Source organism: Varroa destructor, unplaced genomic scaffold, assembly GCF_002443255.2.
Source record: "Varroa destructor unplaced genomic scaffold, Vdes_3.0 BEIS01000001.1, whole genome shotgun sequence".
In the NCBI taxonomy this organism is placed as follows: domain Eukaryota; kingdom Metazoa; phylum Arthropoda; class Arachnida; order Mesostigmata; family Varroidae; genus Varroa; species Varroa destructor.
In genome coordinates this window covers 45,106,188-45,122,114 of record NW_019211454.1, presented here as the reverse complement: position 1 = coordinate 45,122,114, position 15,927 = coordinate 45,106,188, and the positions used below count along the sequence as shown (strand labels likewise).

Below are 15,927 nucleotides of genomic sequence, written 5' to 3'. Positions count from 1 at the left end.
ATACGCACACCCCCTGAACGCGCGCGTGCCTCTACTAGGCAGGTATGACAGCGAGTTGATGCTTCTAGACCCGCCCAGTCTGTGCTATGAAGCAGTCAGGCAATCCCTACGTACACAGCATCTGTCATCACCATCGCTAACACTCTACCCTATTCATTCGTTGTTTTCTTTACGAAAAAGAAACCAAATCTACGACTCGACTTTCTTTCTACAGTATTAGATAGATGCTGTCCAGCCAGAAGCGCCACTTTAACCTGTTTAATCCCTCTGGCTGGACTGTCTCTTCTAGGGCATATTTGCCCTTGAATGAGCCTGCACGGTAGCCTTGACTCGGTTCGAAACAGCTGGCATTGGGAACTTTCGCGACGAGCTAAGCCAACGGTCTGTAAAATTTTCTGCTAGCGAAAGGATGATCGATAGGATCAGGTGTCGTTAAGCTCCACCGTAACTGATACAGACATAGACAGGCTTTATATATACGGTATATTGTAAACCGAAACACTCCAAAGCGTGTTCGCGTGAAACAGTTGAGCATCCAGTCTGTTCAAGCAAACGTCGCTACATTGTACAGAAGTCCCGCCTGATAAAACGTCTGCCCAGGAAAACGATCATGGGAACCTAAGCCGACAGAGAACGCGGGTAATGGAAGTGAACAAAAGAAGAACGAGCGATACCGCTGACAACAAGAAAGGGCCGATCATGCAATGCGGAAAAAAACACAATGCCACTGCGTTTCCACATGGGTAAATGGTTGCATAGGTTTCTATTAGCTAGCTATGAAATCTATTATTTCTAGCACTATCACTCTTGCTGGCACAGTTTGCTGGACGCATCGGCAACGAGATGATCGTTGAAACGGACACTATCCAAATCATATTATCGTATGTACTAGCAAATAAGAAACCAGAAAGGGGGGAGAAAACACAACGCCCAACTCCGCTGGGTAGAGGAACAAAGGGACTCTGTTTTCTTCGTCGGCGAATTGTGACCTGGTCGTGGTGAGGTCGCCGACAAAGAAACGACGTAGAGTACGTTAGTGCGATGACGGCAGTGATGACGGCAGTGATGGCGGCTGTGCTGTTGTCTCCTTCGTCACAGATATGAGCGTCATCCACTCGAATGCTTTTAATGCAATCACGAAGTGTGAGTCGTTGTCTCAGCAGCGGTAGCAGCAACAACGATCACAACGATAACGACAAGCGTTATAAGTATTAAGCCAGCCGTGGCAGTGCTCGCAGCCCGAGCGTTGTCGCCCCGCTGAGAAACAAGAGTGAGCGCCAAAGCGTACAGTGGTGTAGAAGGACGAAAAAGGACATTCGATGAGCCTTGTTGGCCAAACTAAGCAGGCAGTCGACGCTGGTGTACGCCACCGCTAACTGGAGATGTGGTGACATTCGTTAACGAAGCCGTTGCGTAGGTATACAGAGTCAAGCATAAACAACTGCAGGAGATATTGTATTTTATCAACTCAGAAAGTAATCAAGCTGGTAATGGCAATCAGATTTATTACGGAGAGGATTAAAATGTTGGCATATTTTTTGTGCGTTAATACCGAAAGCAATATGATAGTACATGAAAAAAATCTAAGAATGGAACAGGTAAGAACACGCTAGACACGGAAAAACTCGTTACCACAGTAGATGAACACGTTTTAGGCCATGATTATTCTATTGAAAATAGTATTATATATATAGATACACACAGTCGTATAGCGAGAAATTAGACATAATTCTCGATAATTCAAAGGAAGGGATTGGTAATGTTAAGAAAACTAAATAGGGGGACGTGAAGTAGCGTGAAAAGGGAGAAGAGTAACAATAATGAATAAATATCTAAATGTACCTATTTAAATATGCACAGAAAAGACGAAAGCATCGGGAATATAATTCTGTGCTATATATATATATATATATATATATATATATATACATACATTATTGGTGTGTTCCATAAGACAAGCCGTCAGGAAATTGATGACACAATAAATAAAAACGATTTGATTTTACGAAGCAAATGCCACAAAAATAGAAAGCGGCGGTAGATTTAAAGGACGATATAACAGTGGAGAAAGCATAGAAAATATTCTTGGAAATATACATACAAAGAAGAGGAACAATCACTTATAAATAGTTATTAAAGTAAAATAAATAACAACAAAAACGACAATCCAACCTATATAAAGACATATAAACATATAGAAATATACGTATATATATACACATTATAAAAATATTTAAACTCTGTCTACAAATACAGAAACAAGAGTAGCTCCATCGGCAACAGGCTAAACTAAGATTGCATTATAACATATTGTCGTGAACAATCAAGTAGAGATAGTAAGGACGAATGCATACAATTTTACTGTAGAAAAGATCTAATAATAATAACGGAAGTGATAACTGTTTCTCGAACTTTACCTTGTCCTTTTTTCAGGCTACACTATTCAGAAGCAGTGTCCACATATACACAGCAATAGGCCGGTACATATATGTACCGTTTAGAAACTGAAACTCACAAGGACATCATCAATCTGTGACAATCAGCAAGTTTCAGTTACTCGAAATAGATCAGTTAATCAATCGTATTATTATCAGAGATAGATCGCTAAGATCGATTAATCGGAGACGAAGCTAACAGTAGCTACCGCCTAAGTCGACAGCAACTGCAAGGAACAATTTGACATATAGACAGAATGAGTAGGGAACAACACGTAAAGCTCAACTCGTTTAAGACTAGATCCATTTGGGTGGCGGCGAAAACCAGCCCGACAAAGAAGAATGGAAGTTTCGCTTTGAAGTGCGAGCTATATAAAACGCTGACACAGGAAAGCGATTGTGAAGGCAATACACACAATAAACATCAAAATAGTTAGGTACGTAATATATCTAATATGCACGCCTAGACACGAAGCTGCGCGACAAGTAGGACACAACAGGCTATCTAGGGCATAGGAACACATATGTCAATCTCCTATACAGCAGCCATGATTAGCATACAATGAAAACAAGGAGAATAATACAGGCAGAACACTGTGTTCCTGAAACTATACACTTTAAGCCAATGAGACGCGAATAACGTCAGATTTCACACAATAGAAACACTCATATCGTCACCATTATATTTTCGATATATTAGCAGTGAAAGATCTGCAGGGTATTTTTTGCTATCACATATAGTTAAAGCTCACGCGAACTAGACAGACGAACCTCAGAATGAAGACATGTGACGTTCGACTTCACTACGATGACAGTTCTCTACACGGTTCTCTTCCCTGTTAGGTTTCCACAGGAAACTCATGATGGAACCGTCACAGACCGACAAGAATTTACCGTTAACTACTACCTATTATGAATTCAGTGATTGACGAAACGAGATATGATCTTACGAAGGATAGGCATCCAAGGATGGGCAAGATCGTTTCGAGGCGACGAGCGAAAATCAGGAATGGCTGTCGTCGTGGCTCGTTCATTGCCGCTGACTGCCATTGAAAGCTGTACAGCAATATCGTGTATCGATAATGCCGTCTTAGTTTTAATGGGAACAGCTCACGGGATGATCCCTGATAGCACGAAGATATACATACATATCAGGCATCAATCACTGACATCAGACGATTGATTCCGCAGTGTATGAGCTTACACGAAAGAAAAAAACACTATCTCAAAAAACAACTCATTAACAATATGCTACAACGGTAAGAGTGTTTACCATTACTAAGTGCTACCAAATCAATAGCGAGCGTTTCGAACAGAGTAATTACTGCTTCTATACACTGATTGCATGAACTATGGACCTCCGACTGAAACTTGGCAATCGGATCCTTCTCACCAGCACGATAATGCTCCACATCAGACACGGCTTATATCCAATATCAAACCCATTTGCATTCGATCGGATCTAGTGCAACAGAGCTGAAGATTTGACCCGTAACGCATCCTTCTATAAGGTTGTATCATATATATATATATATATATATATAAAATAATAGATTATCATTAAGCGCATCAACAACTGCAAGAGCTTTGCCCTCATAAACGATAACGAGGAATTTCTCGCTAGTACTTTATGAAATCCTTTCACTAGGAATACTGTTATCAACAGGCAAACTCATATTCATTAAGCGAGATCGTTTACCATATCGAACTCTGCCACAACGACGATAACAGCCAGAGAGCGAGAGATATAATAACACAAACGTGGGAAATGTCGCAAAAACTATCAAAAATAATCGACCATTTCTTCAAAGGACACGTTATCAATATCTGTTGAACAAACACACACAGGTGAACGACAGTAAGGGCCTCAGCCTGAGTATCACAACAGCAAAGGCCATTGCATCATAGGGATGTTCATCAGTGATCCTTGATTAATGATATTCTCTCATTATGATAACAATATTAATAACAATTAATAACTTTGACAAAAAATCAGATATATATATATATATATACTACAAATTACATTATGTAGGACTTCTTCGTCCCATTGTATTCCACGTCTCTTATTATTATGATCATTATCTCTTCATTCTGATCATGTAAAACGGCAATATTTGAATGGCCTATTATTCTACTCACAGACGGATTAGTATTGTACTGTAAATGATGAGGCGGCGCTATATAGACTAAAAACACAGAGATAAAGAAAAGACCGTAAAGAAAAATATAATGTAAGCTTTTCGGCTGAGGGTCACTTCGCACAGTATTTAGGAAACAGTCATTTCGAGGGACTTGGGTATCTTCTTCTGCCAACGAACGTAGCCTACAAGTTGCAGGTAGCTGCCGCCTAACGCGATGGGTTATTTCATTGCTTTGCCAGTAGTGAGTGAGTGAGTGGAACGGAATAAAGTAAGTCAACGAAAAGCAGGTCTATAGGCAGTGGTCCTCAGACAGCGCGATAAAAGCTGATACGCAGAGATGTACCCGATAAACGCTATCGAGAGGACTGAATCGGTGCCGGATGTGCAGATATGTGAACAGGATTTTAGCGGACGTTGGCGAAAACGAAGGCTAGAATTTGAAAGATTGCCAGCGTTTCCGTTGAAGCGACCCTCAGTCGAAGATGCGTACGTACTCACCCCTTATCACGAATTGCAAATAAATTTGACGAAATAGATTCATCGAATACCGCGACACGCAATAACCTATTTTGGTGAGCTAAGCCGTTCGAGTGTAACACGTAGAATGTATAAATACCTACTGGGAGTGATTGTAGCCTGATTTCAACCCACCCAGAACAATTTAGCACCCGCTATAAAGACACTAGAGGAAGAAAAACACCGATTATCATATGTATCCTTCGTTCTCGAATTATACAACAAAAGAGAAATAGACGACGTAATGATATGAATAAAACTTGCGTTCGAACAAATAAATTTATTTTTATCCTTGGCAAAAATGTTTTCATTTGACGCACGTCTGACGAAAGGAACGGGCACCTAGTGCATAGGTTGGTATCTGGCATGGATTATCTGCCGGAAGATAGCTAGCTAGCTAGCTCTGAAGAGATCCACAGATATTGTTTGCTATATAAAGGTAGTTGAGTCCCCTTAATGCTACAAATCTGACTCGCAGCGTGACAGGATACTATGGAAGGGTTACGTTGCTAAAGCGAGCTCAAGCCACTTTGTCGAGGGTCTGCGGCTAACGGTCGGAAGCGAAGCTGACCCACGTTGTTCTCTACGACAGCATCTTTGAGGAGCCAAACGAGATCTGCCTACGAGTAACTTATAGAAAAAAGAGTACTAGCCAAAGAGACATCTTGAATTTGCTGTCTTAAGGCTTTGTTGTGGGCAGTATACGTACTTGTATGTACTTGCACGTACTTCTTTTTTGCTTGTCCATAATGTAAGAACATAGGCGCACGCATCGGTGAACAAAGCATCCATGGAACAGCCAACCAGATTTGCGACGTCATAGCCTGTATCCAGATAAGATGTCAAACGATTCCGACCTATCTTTACAACCCTGTCGTGATGTCGTAAATGTTACACAGGCAATTTTATAGTAGTACTGCTATAAACCTGTCTACCTCTGAAGCACGTCACTATAGATCAGGGACGCATATGGCCGTAATAAAACACCTACATAACCCACTTTTATCGTTAAACATGATTAAATATACAGGTAAAGAAATCCTGATAAAAATTAACTAGACGATAAGGTAAGCAATAAATCTGAACGACTAAGCTATTGAAATTATTATATTATTACTATAATTATATTAAATATGTGAAGGCGAGTGTAATTATCTACTAGGTAGCTCATTTAAGAAGCGAACTCTGGCCGGGTACAATAACATAGGTAATTTTCTTTAGAATATGATTTGCTTCATAGCAGAAATTATAACATGCTCTTTATATAGACTATCGTCGAAATGCGTCAACCGCTCGAGATAATAAGACCGACTTAGTGAACTCTATCCATCCCTAGAGTTTGCAGCACGAGTAGCGTGGAGTGAATTACCAAATTGAGTGTCGCCCTGTCCCGCTGCAAGTCGGCTTGAGCTAGTTCCCGTGCACGCCTATTTTGCAGTCCAGTCATGTTTTTTGCGACAGCCAGTGCTGTTAAAAAACAGGGTATTCTAAACAGATCATAAAAACCAGTTAATGTACCTTTTTTTTATGTAACTTTAGTGTTTAAAAGTCCTGTGAGCCTCTAGCTTTTTTTTTTTTTTTTATCCTAATACTGACCAGAACCCTGTGCTTCTTCTTAGACTGTTTTACGGAGCTTCGGTTGCATAGAGACCGAATCCACACTCTTATACATATTCACTGCAGGAATAAAGTACTCGATTAGAATAAATGAGCCCAGTAGAAAGATAGACGTGTCGTCAATTTTGATCTTCTGATAAATAATGGTATTTTTGTTTACTAAAAAGATGAGCGTTGTACGTGCATCTCGTCCCGCTTGTACACCTTGCACACCCAATTGTATACACGATTAATGCACCGCTTGTTCTTCGGACAAGTTCCCTTAGGTGATAAGGCGGAACGTAACTAATCGAAAAGAAACAATTACTGACTACGATGTTGCAAGGAATAAACAGGCAAAAAGACGTATTCAAGAACCACAGGCGTTGCTTCTACACCTATCTACCAACCAAAGCCATCATTTCCTTAGTACATCACGATCAGTCTAACCACGTATCTATGTAAAAACTTCCAAAAGTTAATATTTTACCTGTATGATATAAGTGTGTTGCAACGCCGGATATAGAGCGAGCAAGTTTTTGAACGTGGTTAATTTTCATTCATAACCTAGACTTTGAGAGACTTGACAAATCGACCAGAAATTAAACCATTTTGAGTACTGACAGTCCAAGACAAAACGTTCCGGATCACGATAGTCACCAGAAATCGCACAGTGAGTACCTTAATAATTCCTGGTTGTCTTTAGAAAGTGAGGTAGATGTTTCACAAGCGCGCTGCAAAAGGCCTTTGTCTTAACGATTCGCCTGATTTCTATTCGAATGCAGAAAAATATGGACGATTAAAAAGAAAGATTTGCAACTCTACAAACAAACACGTTTCAATGGTTTGAAAGAAAAGAGAATTATACGTCCCTAGACAAACATGTACATTTAGAATTAGAAAATAAGCGCACTACGATGTTTTATGTTTTACGTCCGCTAGACGTTATTTCATCGAACGGCTGGCTCTCAGTGGAAAAAGTTGAGTCTTCGTGTATGTTGTCAACTAGCAGAAACGTCAACTAAAATTATGTCGCGTTCATATATCTGCGTAATGATCTTAATAAGTTACTTTTGCTAGCAGATTGCTCCTAATGCTCCTACACCTCTTAACTTGAAATTTCTTAGATGAAGCTTTTTCGATACTAGATAAGGTAAGTTCTTCAGTTTGTTAGAAGCTAAACTCTGTAAACAATATAAATTGTATGATGTAGTGCCAAGATCTATTGGCACAGCGTTTCTTCATCATCGTTTACACTTTGACTTTCGAAAGTTACGATAAATTATTATTAACGACGGGGAGAATTAGATACTTAGCTCTAACCAGTTGCGGCCATATCACAATCGAGCTAAGATAGCTTTTGCTTAGTCACTGCAATAGCATTAGAAAATGCTGTTCTGCAGTCTGCCAGCTTTACAGTGGTGAAATATACTAAGTAACTTGCCTGAAAGACTGACGATTCCTCGGAACAGATAAACTTAATATCTAGCTATGGCAAACGTTTTAGTTTCTAGCACTTGTTTGGTACGAGCGGATACTGAGCTCAAAATTTTCAACAGTACGCTGCATTGAAAAAGCATGTACGATTTCATCTCGCGAAGGTCCCGTTAAACAAAGAAGGTGGACATATATATGTCATTCGAACGTCCTTGTTCTCCTCTGTGCAGGAAGCAGAATGTTACCTCGAATTCTGAACGGGAAATGCACACTTTGGGTGAAAAAAGAAAGCCTGCCTTTTTCAACACCCATCTCACTTCGCTTTTTGCCGGGATCAAAAAGTAACCGGAATATGCAGGCCACCCCGGTTGGCCATGAAAAGCTGAATACTTCAAGTGGAAAAAACTCGCTAGTGTCCAAGGAGACGGGCTGTCGACTTTCGTCAGACATCTTAAGTTATCAAAAGATTAGAGTCCGCTCTGCTACATATTTAGTTAAAAGCTCAAAAGGACACGGCTCTTTTCAACGAACATATCGTTCGGTTCAGAGATGGGAGAGAATCGTTTGCTGTCAGGTCCAAAGCTGCCGTTGTAGTTTGATCAATATAAAAGACTCACGAGATAATTGACATTAAGAAACTGGAAAGAAGATATTATAATCAGCAACACCAAATACGAAAGGTCATTTCACCAGTTCTTACTGATCATTTATTCACTTTTACAACATTACCATTAGACGTAGACGCATGAACTTCGTGAAGTAGGCTCGTCGAGAAAAAAAATCGAAGGCCTTACATTTTTTTCTAAGTGAATCTTTTTTGGGTACTCTGGAGTCATTCGAAGCTGTCGTTTCACAAATCCAATTGCTAGCGTGTTAAAGCTAGGTCAGCAATTTTGAAGGCAATTGCTATCCCCTATGCGTCTGTTGCTCTTAAATACACTTCTGCTTGATCCATGTTAAGTGCTTGTTTCGATTGACGTCTAGCTACCTGTACGGGGTATTCAAAAATTCCACCCTAGTTATAGCTCAGACTCGCTTGCCAACTTGAATAAAGTTAACATCGATTTGTCAAATGAGGGCCTATAGCTTACCCGCTTATGGCGTCAAGGTCGCAGCTACAGACTGAGCTTTCAAAAATTAGGTAGCACTTAATTGGTTTTCTGAATTGATAACGTTCCTTATACCTAGTTTTGCGTGCGGCTAGGTTTTGAATATCATTGCGTTCCGAATCAATAATGTATTCCAATTAGTTTCTATCTTGTGCCTAGCAATGCTGCCAGCCTGGCTACTGTCGCCTAGATGTTTTAAGCTAGCGGCAACAAATCCAGTCAAATTATCATATGCTGAATTTCACTGCTACAGATATCCTCGGAAGCGATGTGCGGCCATGGTAATCCACTGTTGAATATTAAGCTATATCCTAGAAGCACAAACATGTTTGCATCCCAAATCTCCTAACGAACTACGCAAATATCGCTACGTGCCTTTGAGTCCGTAGGTTGTCTCGTGAGGATCCTGTTTGTACCCTGTCAGACGTCGCACATTTGTTACGATCAAACAGAGACAATGCTGCCCCTAATTTGTAGCTAATATTTCACAAATATACACATACATTTAATTTTATCTCCAGCTTTGCACGGCTCCTTTAGATAGAGATCTGCATGATTTCGGATTATGTGATCGGGTTCAGGTATTCGGCAACTGGCTAGATTTTAGTTAGCTTAAACAACGAAGTTTTTGCTCGTCGCTGCCCCAGGCACTATTCCTAAGACGGTGTGACTGGCCTTATTTTTTCAACCAAAATGTTGTTATTTTGCCAGCAATTTGAAAATCATGTGCTAGCTTTCGAGCGTTAGTTATATGTACGATCGACGTTGAAGCGATCTTAAAAGAACCCTCATTTTTTTATATTCTTTTCAACTGACGTCAGATTCATTATATGCCCAATTATTCAGGGAGGCTTTTTGCTGCCTAGTGCACATTCTGACCGCACCTAGCCCACACATAGCTTTCCAACTTCATTATAGTGAGTGCTGAGCGTGTCCTTCATAGGGGTCTCGCGTTCTGATGTTTAAGAACGCTAATATGTTTTCTGGTTTTGGATAGCAGATTCTACAACAGCATACCAAATAAACGTTCAGCGTCAAAGCAGACCCTGGAGGGTTCTTTAAGGGAGAAAACATCTGTAGAAAGTTGTATTCAACAAACTTCTACTCGATTAATGAACTTTAAGAAACTTTGTCGGTTGAGGTAATATCCAGTGAACTTCAAACAGTACCTGTAGGAGTCTTTAAGAAACGGAGCAACCCTGAGAGGCGATTTTTCGTAACTCGAATGGTTCAGTGGGGAAAGTCATCCATCATGCGAAAAGCGTGCTGAAGGTAAATAAGTTGGTGAATCATTTATGAGTTTGTAACGGTAAAACTTAAAGAACGACGAATTAGCCTATCTATAAACCAGCCATAGTTAAAATGTCCAGCTAACACCTTTTTGGCTGTTATTAAAACAAGAACAAACAATGAACTGAAATAGATGAGTTATCGTACATTTTCCTCCATTATATTTATCAATATATACTCGTGTGTATTCATTCCATAAGTACAAACTGTTAGCGCAACCATAAAACATTGTACTGCTGGTCTATGTAAATAACTAAGCGGTACGCATATTGTAAAAGCTAAGCCGATCCGTCGTCTGGAGTGTATTATAGAAAAGCGTGTCCTACAATAACTTGAAGCATGCAGAAAGGCGAAAAAAACTTAACTTGGCATAGGAAATATATGAAATTATAATGCGCGGTTCATATGGCTGACCAAGCACGGATAGTTAGCTGACAGCCGTAATGAAATGGATAACGCTGTCCGGTTAGGCCGCAAGTCTATATTGGGCCTAATGAGACCGTCTCAGTAGCACTGAACACAATGGCGAATTTCTCTGCAACATAGGTCAAGACTGTGGAAAAGAGAGAGCGGCGAGACGACCTAAAAAAAAAAAACTCAGTGGCGGCCATTAGTCAATGCCCGTCCGTCGTTTGCGTCTTATCCGTATAGTATTTTACCGACGAGAAGCCGAAATTGGAAAACGATCGGTTAGCGGTGGCGGCGGTAGATTTTGCCTGTTTGGCTCCTCTCATATGATTTTGTAGGGCCATAGAATCATCGACAGGCTCTTACACACTTGGCCTTGATCTTGTCAGAGAATCCGTATATGATGGGCTTAAGCTGTTTTATACTGCCAGTGTACCAATGAGCAGATTCTTGCCTCTCCATTATCATTGTAAAATTCGACAAACGAAATCAACCAGACGTCGGATCTCTGGTAATAACGTATGCGGGGAAAAACCTTTGGCGAAGCAGTGCGTTTGCGATGTAAATCTCCATTTCTAAACCTACGTTCGATTAGTGCATTGAGAAATTTCTGGGAAGACTTTATTAAAGTCTTCCCATAACCTACATGGGAATAGTGTTCTATTTGAACTTGTTTAGCTTAAGAATAATTTTGCAGTATGCTTCGAGGCGAGCATAAAGATATCCTACATACACAAAGGCCTGTTTGAAGTAAAAAAAAACTTCAAAACCACTTACGAGTAGATAGAACAATATGTAATCGTGTTCTACATTTCTCATGAAGGACTGACGATTTCTCTCTAAGTTGTTTCTATTATTACAAGGCCCGTTAATATCTATTAAAGGTTATATTTCAAAGAGTTGATAGTATTGTTTTACGATGGCCATCAACGAAGTGGACTAAATGCTTTCGAAATAACTCTAATACAGATAGCACTGCGGTCTCCTTTGCCAGTTGACTGATTTTCAATCTACGTATATTATGGAGCCCTTCTAGACAAAGAGTACTGTGCCTCATTACTTATTAAGGCCAAGAAAACTTAGTTCTTTCGAACTCTAATGGATATTGTTCCTGGTATGATATTACCTATGCTATACCCAGTAAAAAGGAAGGCGTCCTCCATGCCTACTCTGACCTCAGTTTACGGTATAGAGATATTACCGGTACTTTGTGGTCTTACTATTACACCGCCAGGTTTAAGGAACACATCGACAGTTCAGACGTTTAACTATATTGTCGCCATTCCTAAAGACGTCAATGAAAAGAGAAAGTTGTCCGTTTTAATGAAAGAAAGCCTCGATAAAATCGACGAAAGCCGAAAATAGAAACATAACCTATTTGCTATAGGGGGTGAAACAGCCTATTTATAAAGTGTTATGTTAACCATCCGCGAGCAATAGCGCTTCTGTTGTCAGCATACAAATATAAACACAAGGCAGGTTTAAAAATACCGTCTAATGGTGGAAGATTAGTTTATCGCAAGACGCGCACATCAAACCAAACACAAGAGACGGTCACTGAACAGATACTTAAGAACGTCTAGACTACCTAAAGCATATGATGTACTGTGTTTCCATCTAAAAATCCCCTTGATAGGTAGCGCAGACTATGAGTAGATAATGAAGCGCCTGGTTTTTTAATTACGAAGGATTATTTAGTACCTAGATTTGTGCGCCTATAATTCGATTCATAGCTTAGTTTCGTATTCAGTTGTTCGATATTATAATAGATCCAATCAGCCTAGTTCAAAGGTCGGAGAAGTCCTCTGAACATGGAGTTGATCGAATTCGATCTACATAGCACAGGTAGGCTGAAAGGCTGTATCTGATAAACAGCCCAGTACTGTAAAGGTCAGAACGTTTACAAAGATAAAAATTTAATTTTTGGAATCCTTGCATGCGACTCAAAAGCTGATCTTTGGGCTACACAACGTTTTACTCGGCCAAAGCCTTAGCGGTGTCCGCCAAGAAAGTGATTTTTAAGGCTGAGTGGTAAATTTCCTGGGTAAGGATATAACTTTCAAATCATAAACTGTTGTAAATCAAACCTTCCGTACGTGGAACCATTGCCCTAACTTTTTAAGAAAAGCTCGTTAAAAAAGGTCAGTGTGCTTTGCCTAGCAAAGTAGGTCTTTGACCTTTGTAAGAGAGTCTTTCAGTTTGTCTGGTTTCTCTGACATGAAACCCCTATGGGTAATTTTCTGCTGGTAGCGTAGTACGATGTGATCGGCCGAAAGGAAGAGGCGTTTCTCTAACAAGTTGCTGTCCACAGAAAAAGTTAACTGAAGATGGAACATAGCCATCCGTCAAGGAATGTATCATTGTTCGCTTGTCTATTCTCATAAGTAAGATAACTTACCGACTGTATATCGTTGCAAGCTCTTGCTCGCTTGTTCTTTCCACCCAGACTTTAATGTTTACCAAGTACTTCTATATGTTGCTATTATTTGTTACACTCCTCAATAATTAATGATTAGCAGGCCGTTAGATGAGCAAAAGGCTATATGTGTAAAAGTGGATTTTCTATATCTTGCTATACATTTTTATGGAATGAAGCGAAAGTCGGATACGTTTTGTGGTTTTTACTGGATTAAGAAACCGGTTGAGACCCTTTTGATTTTTTTTTATCTAACAAAGTTACTTTAACTAGCGCTCGGCACTGTAATATTTTTAACAAAGGTAGAAAAAATAACAGAGCGTATTAGTGTCGTTAGCGTATTAGCGTGTCGTTAGTACTGATTGTTTCAACGTTTCAAGTTTTACGTCTGGTATCGCCGCTAAGCATTTTATCAGAACTACGTGTCTCCGCAAATAGCAAACAAATACGTTACCCACTGAGCGATCACAGTCTCATCTACACTAAACCGTTCATCTTATTCAGAGACGGACAGATTTTAACTTATTAGACATTGTATATATTATTATTAATTTATATCATAAATTAACATATATTAATTAAAAACAATTTTAATGACAGGAAACGTCCATTAAGAGGTTGCTGGCATGTCAGAAATATTATTTTTTAGATGCTTTTACTGTTCATATTTCATGAGTTCGTTTTACGAAGGTTCGTAAAACCTTTTTATATATTATATTTTTTATATAATACATACTTATTACTGCTTGTGGGCAAGGACAGGACTCATCCGTCAACTCTAGCTGCTACAGCGAGCGTTCCACTAAACCGAGTACGATTTTATTCCTTAAACTTAGAGGGTAAGTGATTCTGCACAACTAAGCACTGCAGAGAGGTTTTGCTATTAAAATAGGTGTTATTAAATTGAATAGGCTAGAAGTTACCTTCAAATATAATTAATACCTCTTTCCGTAGAGTTGAATGGACGTACTGAGTGTTACCTAAAAACACAGGGAATAGTCGTAGTTTGGGTTTACGAAACATATTTTTCGTTTACTTTTTGAATTCAGAAACCACTAACCGTCACATTTATTGTTAATTCTCAATACAATTAAGGATCATGACTAATAATGACTTTTTCGGATAAACAAATTACGATCAATCGTAATCGGACCCTTTCTGTTTAGAAGAACTAGCTTGTTGCGAAGGTCCGAATTATATCGGTGAACTAACTTACCACACGTAACTTCTTTTTATAGCTTCATATAGCGCTGCAAGGAAAGCAAATTAAATACCTATTACAAAATTCATCTGCTACCGCCAGTTCTCTATGGGATGGCCCCCAGGGACAGCGTACGGCCTTTCGGGACGAGGCGTCATCTCTAGCTTTCAGGAAAGCGGAGGATCCACTTTTCGCCTAGATGGCTTAATGCAGCCGTTCGTGCCACTGAATAGAGGAGAATATTATAGGTAAAAAAAATAGATCTGCTTTATGGTGGTTTCTAGATCCTAATGTTGCTTAGCTGAAGCTATCTTCAGAGGCAGCTTCATGTCGATTCTGTCAAACTGTACATTTTAAAACCGGCAAAGAAATAAATAAACACAACTCTGAAATTGTCACTTATGCACACACATGCCCATTGCATCTAATTGAACCAGTGTCTGCCAAGCGCAGACGGAATGAAAGGAAAAAAATCAAATGAGAAACGGAGAACGAAAAAAGGTCGTATGGAGGACAAATGTGAAAACGATCGTTGATCGAGAATATTCGATTGCTTCGTTTGGTCTCAACGCAAATTTAACAGAAATCATTACTACATGACCAACTATTAGTAGTTCAAAAAGAATTTGTTTCCATACTGAAATAGAAAGAAGCGTCACACCATCATTTGCCAGCAAGCTGAAGACACGTGTTTTTCTGCAGCTTAATCTTTACCGAATGCGATTTACGTAAAATGTAACATAACCGTACGCAACGAATGTCTTCTTACATAAAATACGTAAGCTCTTCCGTATCGAGTGATATTAATAGCCATATTTAAAAACCGGCACCGAACCACTTTGATGCGGGTTTACATAATGGGTGCAGCTTTGCGCGGGCCGTTCAGTAATACCTTCTAGTTTTTTTTCTCTAGGCGGATGATTTTCGGAACCTTCACTTCAGTCGAACTCAACGTCGACGACTGGACCTTATTCTGCCGAAGCTATGATCGACTAATTGCTCACCTATCGTTTTACCAAGAGCACTCTAATATTCAAGCATATATAAAAGTATTTATGAGAGGAAAATAGATCAGAGTTATTCCTCAGAACAAATCGCCAGGGCAATCGGACGGACACATTTGAATAGCCCGCGGCTAATCAAGCTGCTATGTGTACAATTACCGACAAACAGAACGACGATGACAGCCGGTGCCATGGAGCGGATTTGTTGGCGGACAGATCACACATGCGGAAAACAACCTGCATGAGTCTATAGAGATGTGAAAATGGCAAAAAAATACTGGTGAATTTCGCTTAGGCCAGACAGGTCGAGCTGTCTATAGACAGCAAATCGTAGTGTGGAAACGGCAACGATACTACAATGGGAAACTACA

At 39.7% G+C, this 15,927-nt stretch overlaps 1 protein-coding gene and 1 long non-coding RNA gene across 2 annotated transcripts in view; both read left to right on the top strand.

The window, feature by feature from the left end:
* The window catches only part of LOC111253204 (IDLSRF-like peptide), a 58,437-nt gene extending 53,040 nt beyond the window's left edge, over positions 1-5,397 (top strand). The window contains exon 7 of the mRNA XM_022812311.2: positions 2,434-5,397. The gene's annotated coding sequence lies outside the window, so the exon portion shown is untranslated. The remainder of the gene's footprint in view (positions 1-2,433) is intronic.
* Positions 5,398-9,818: 4,421 nt separating this feature from the next.
* On the top strand, positions 9,819-15,927 carry LOC111255272 (uncharacterized). The gene is made up of 5 exons (XR_002675399.2): positions 9,819-9,901; positions 10,238-10,509; positions 14,114-14,190; positions 14,590-14,800; positions 15,466-15,927. It is a non-coding gene; the product is annotated as an uncharacterized LOC111255272 (long non-coding RNA).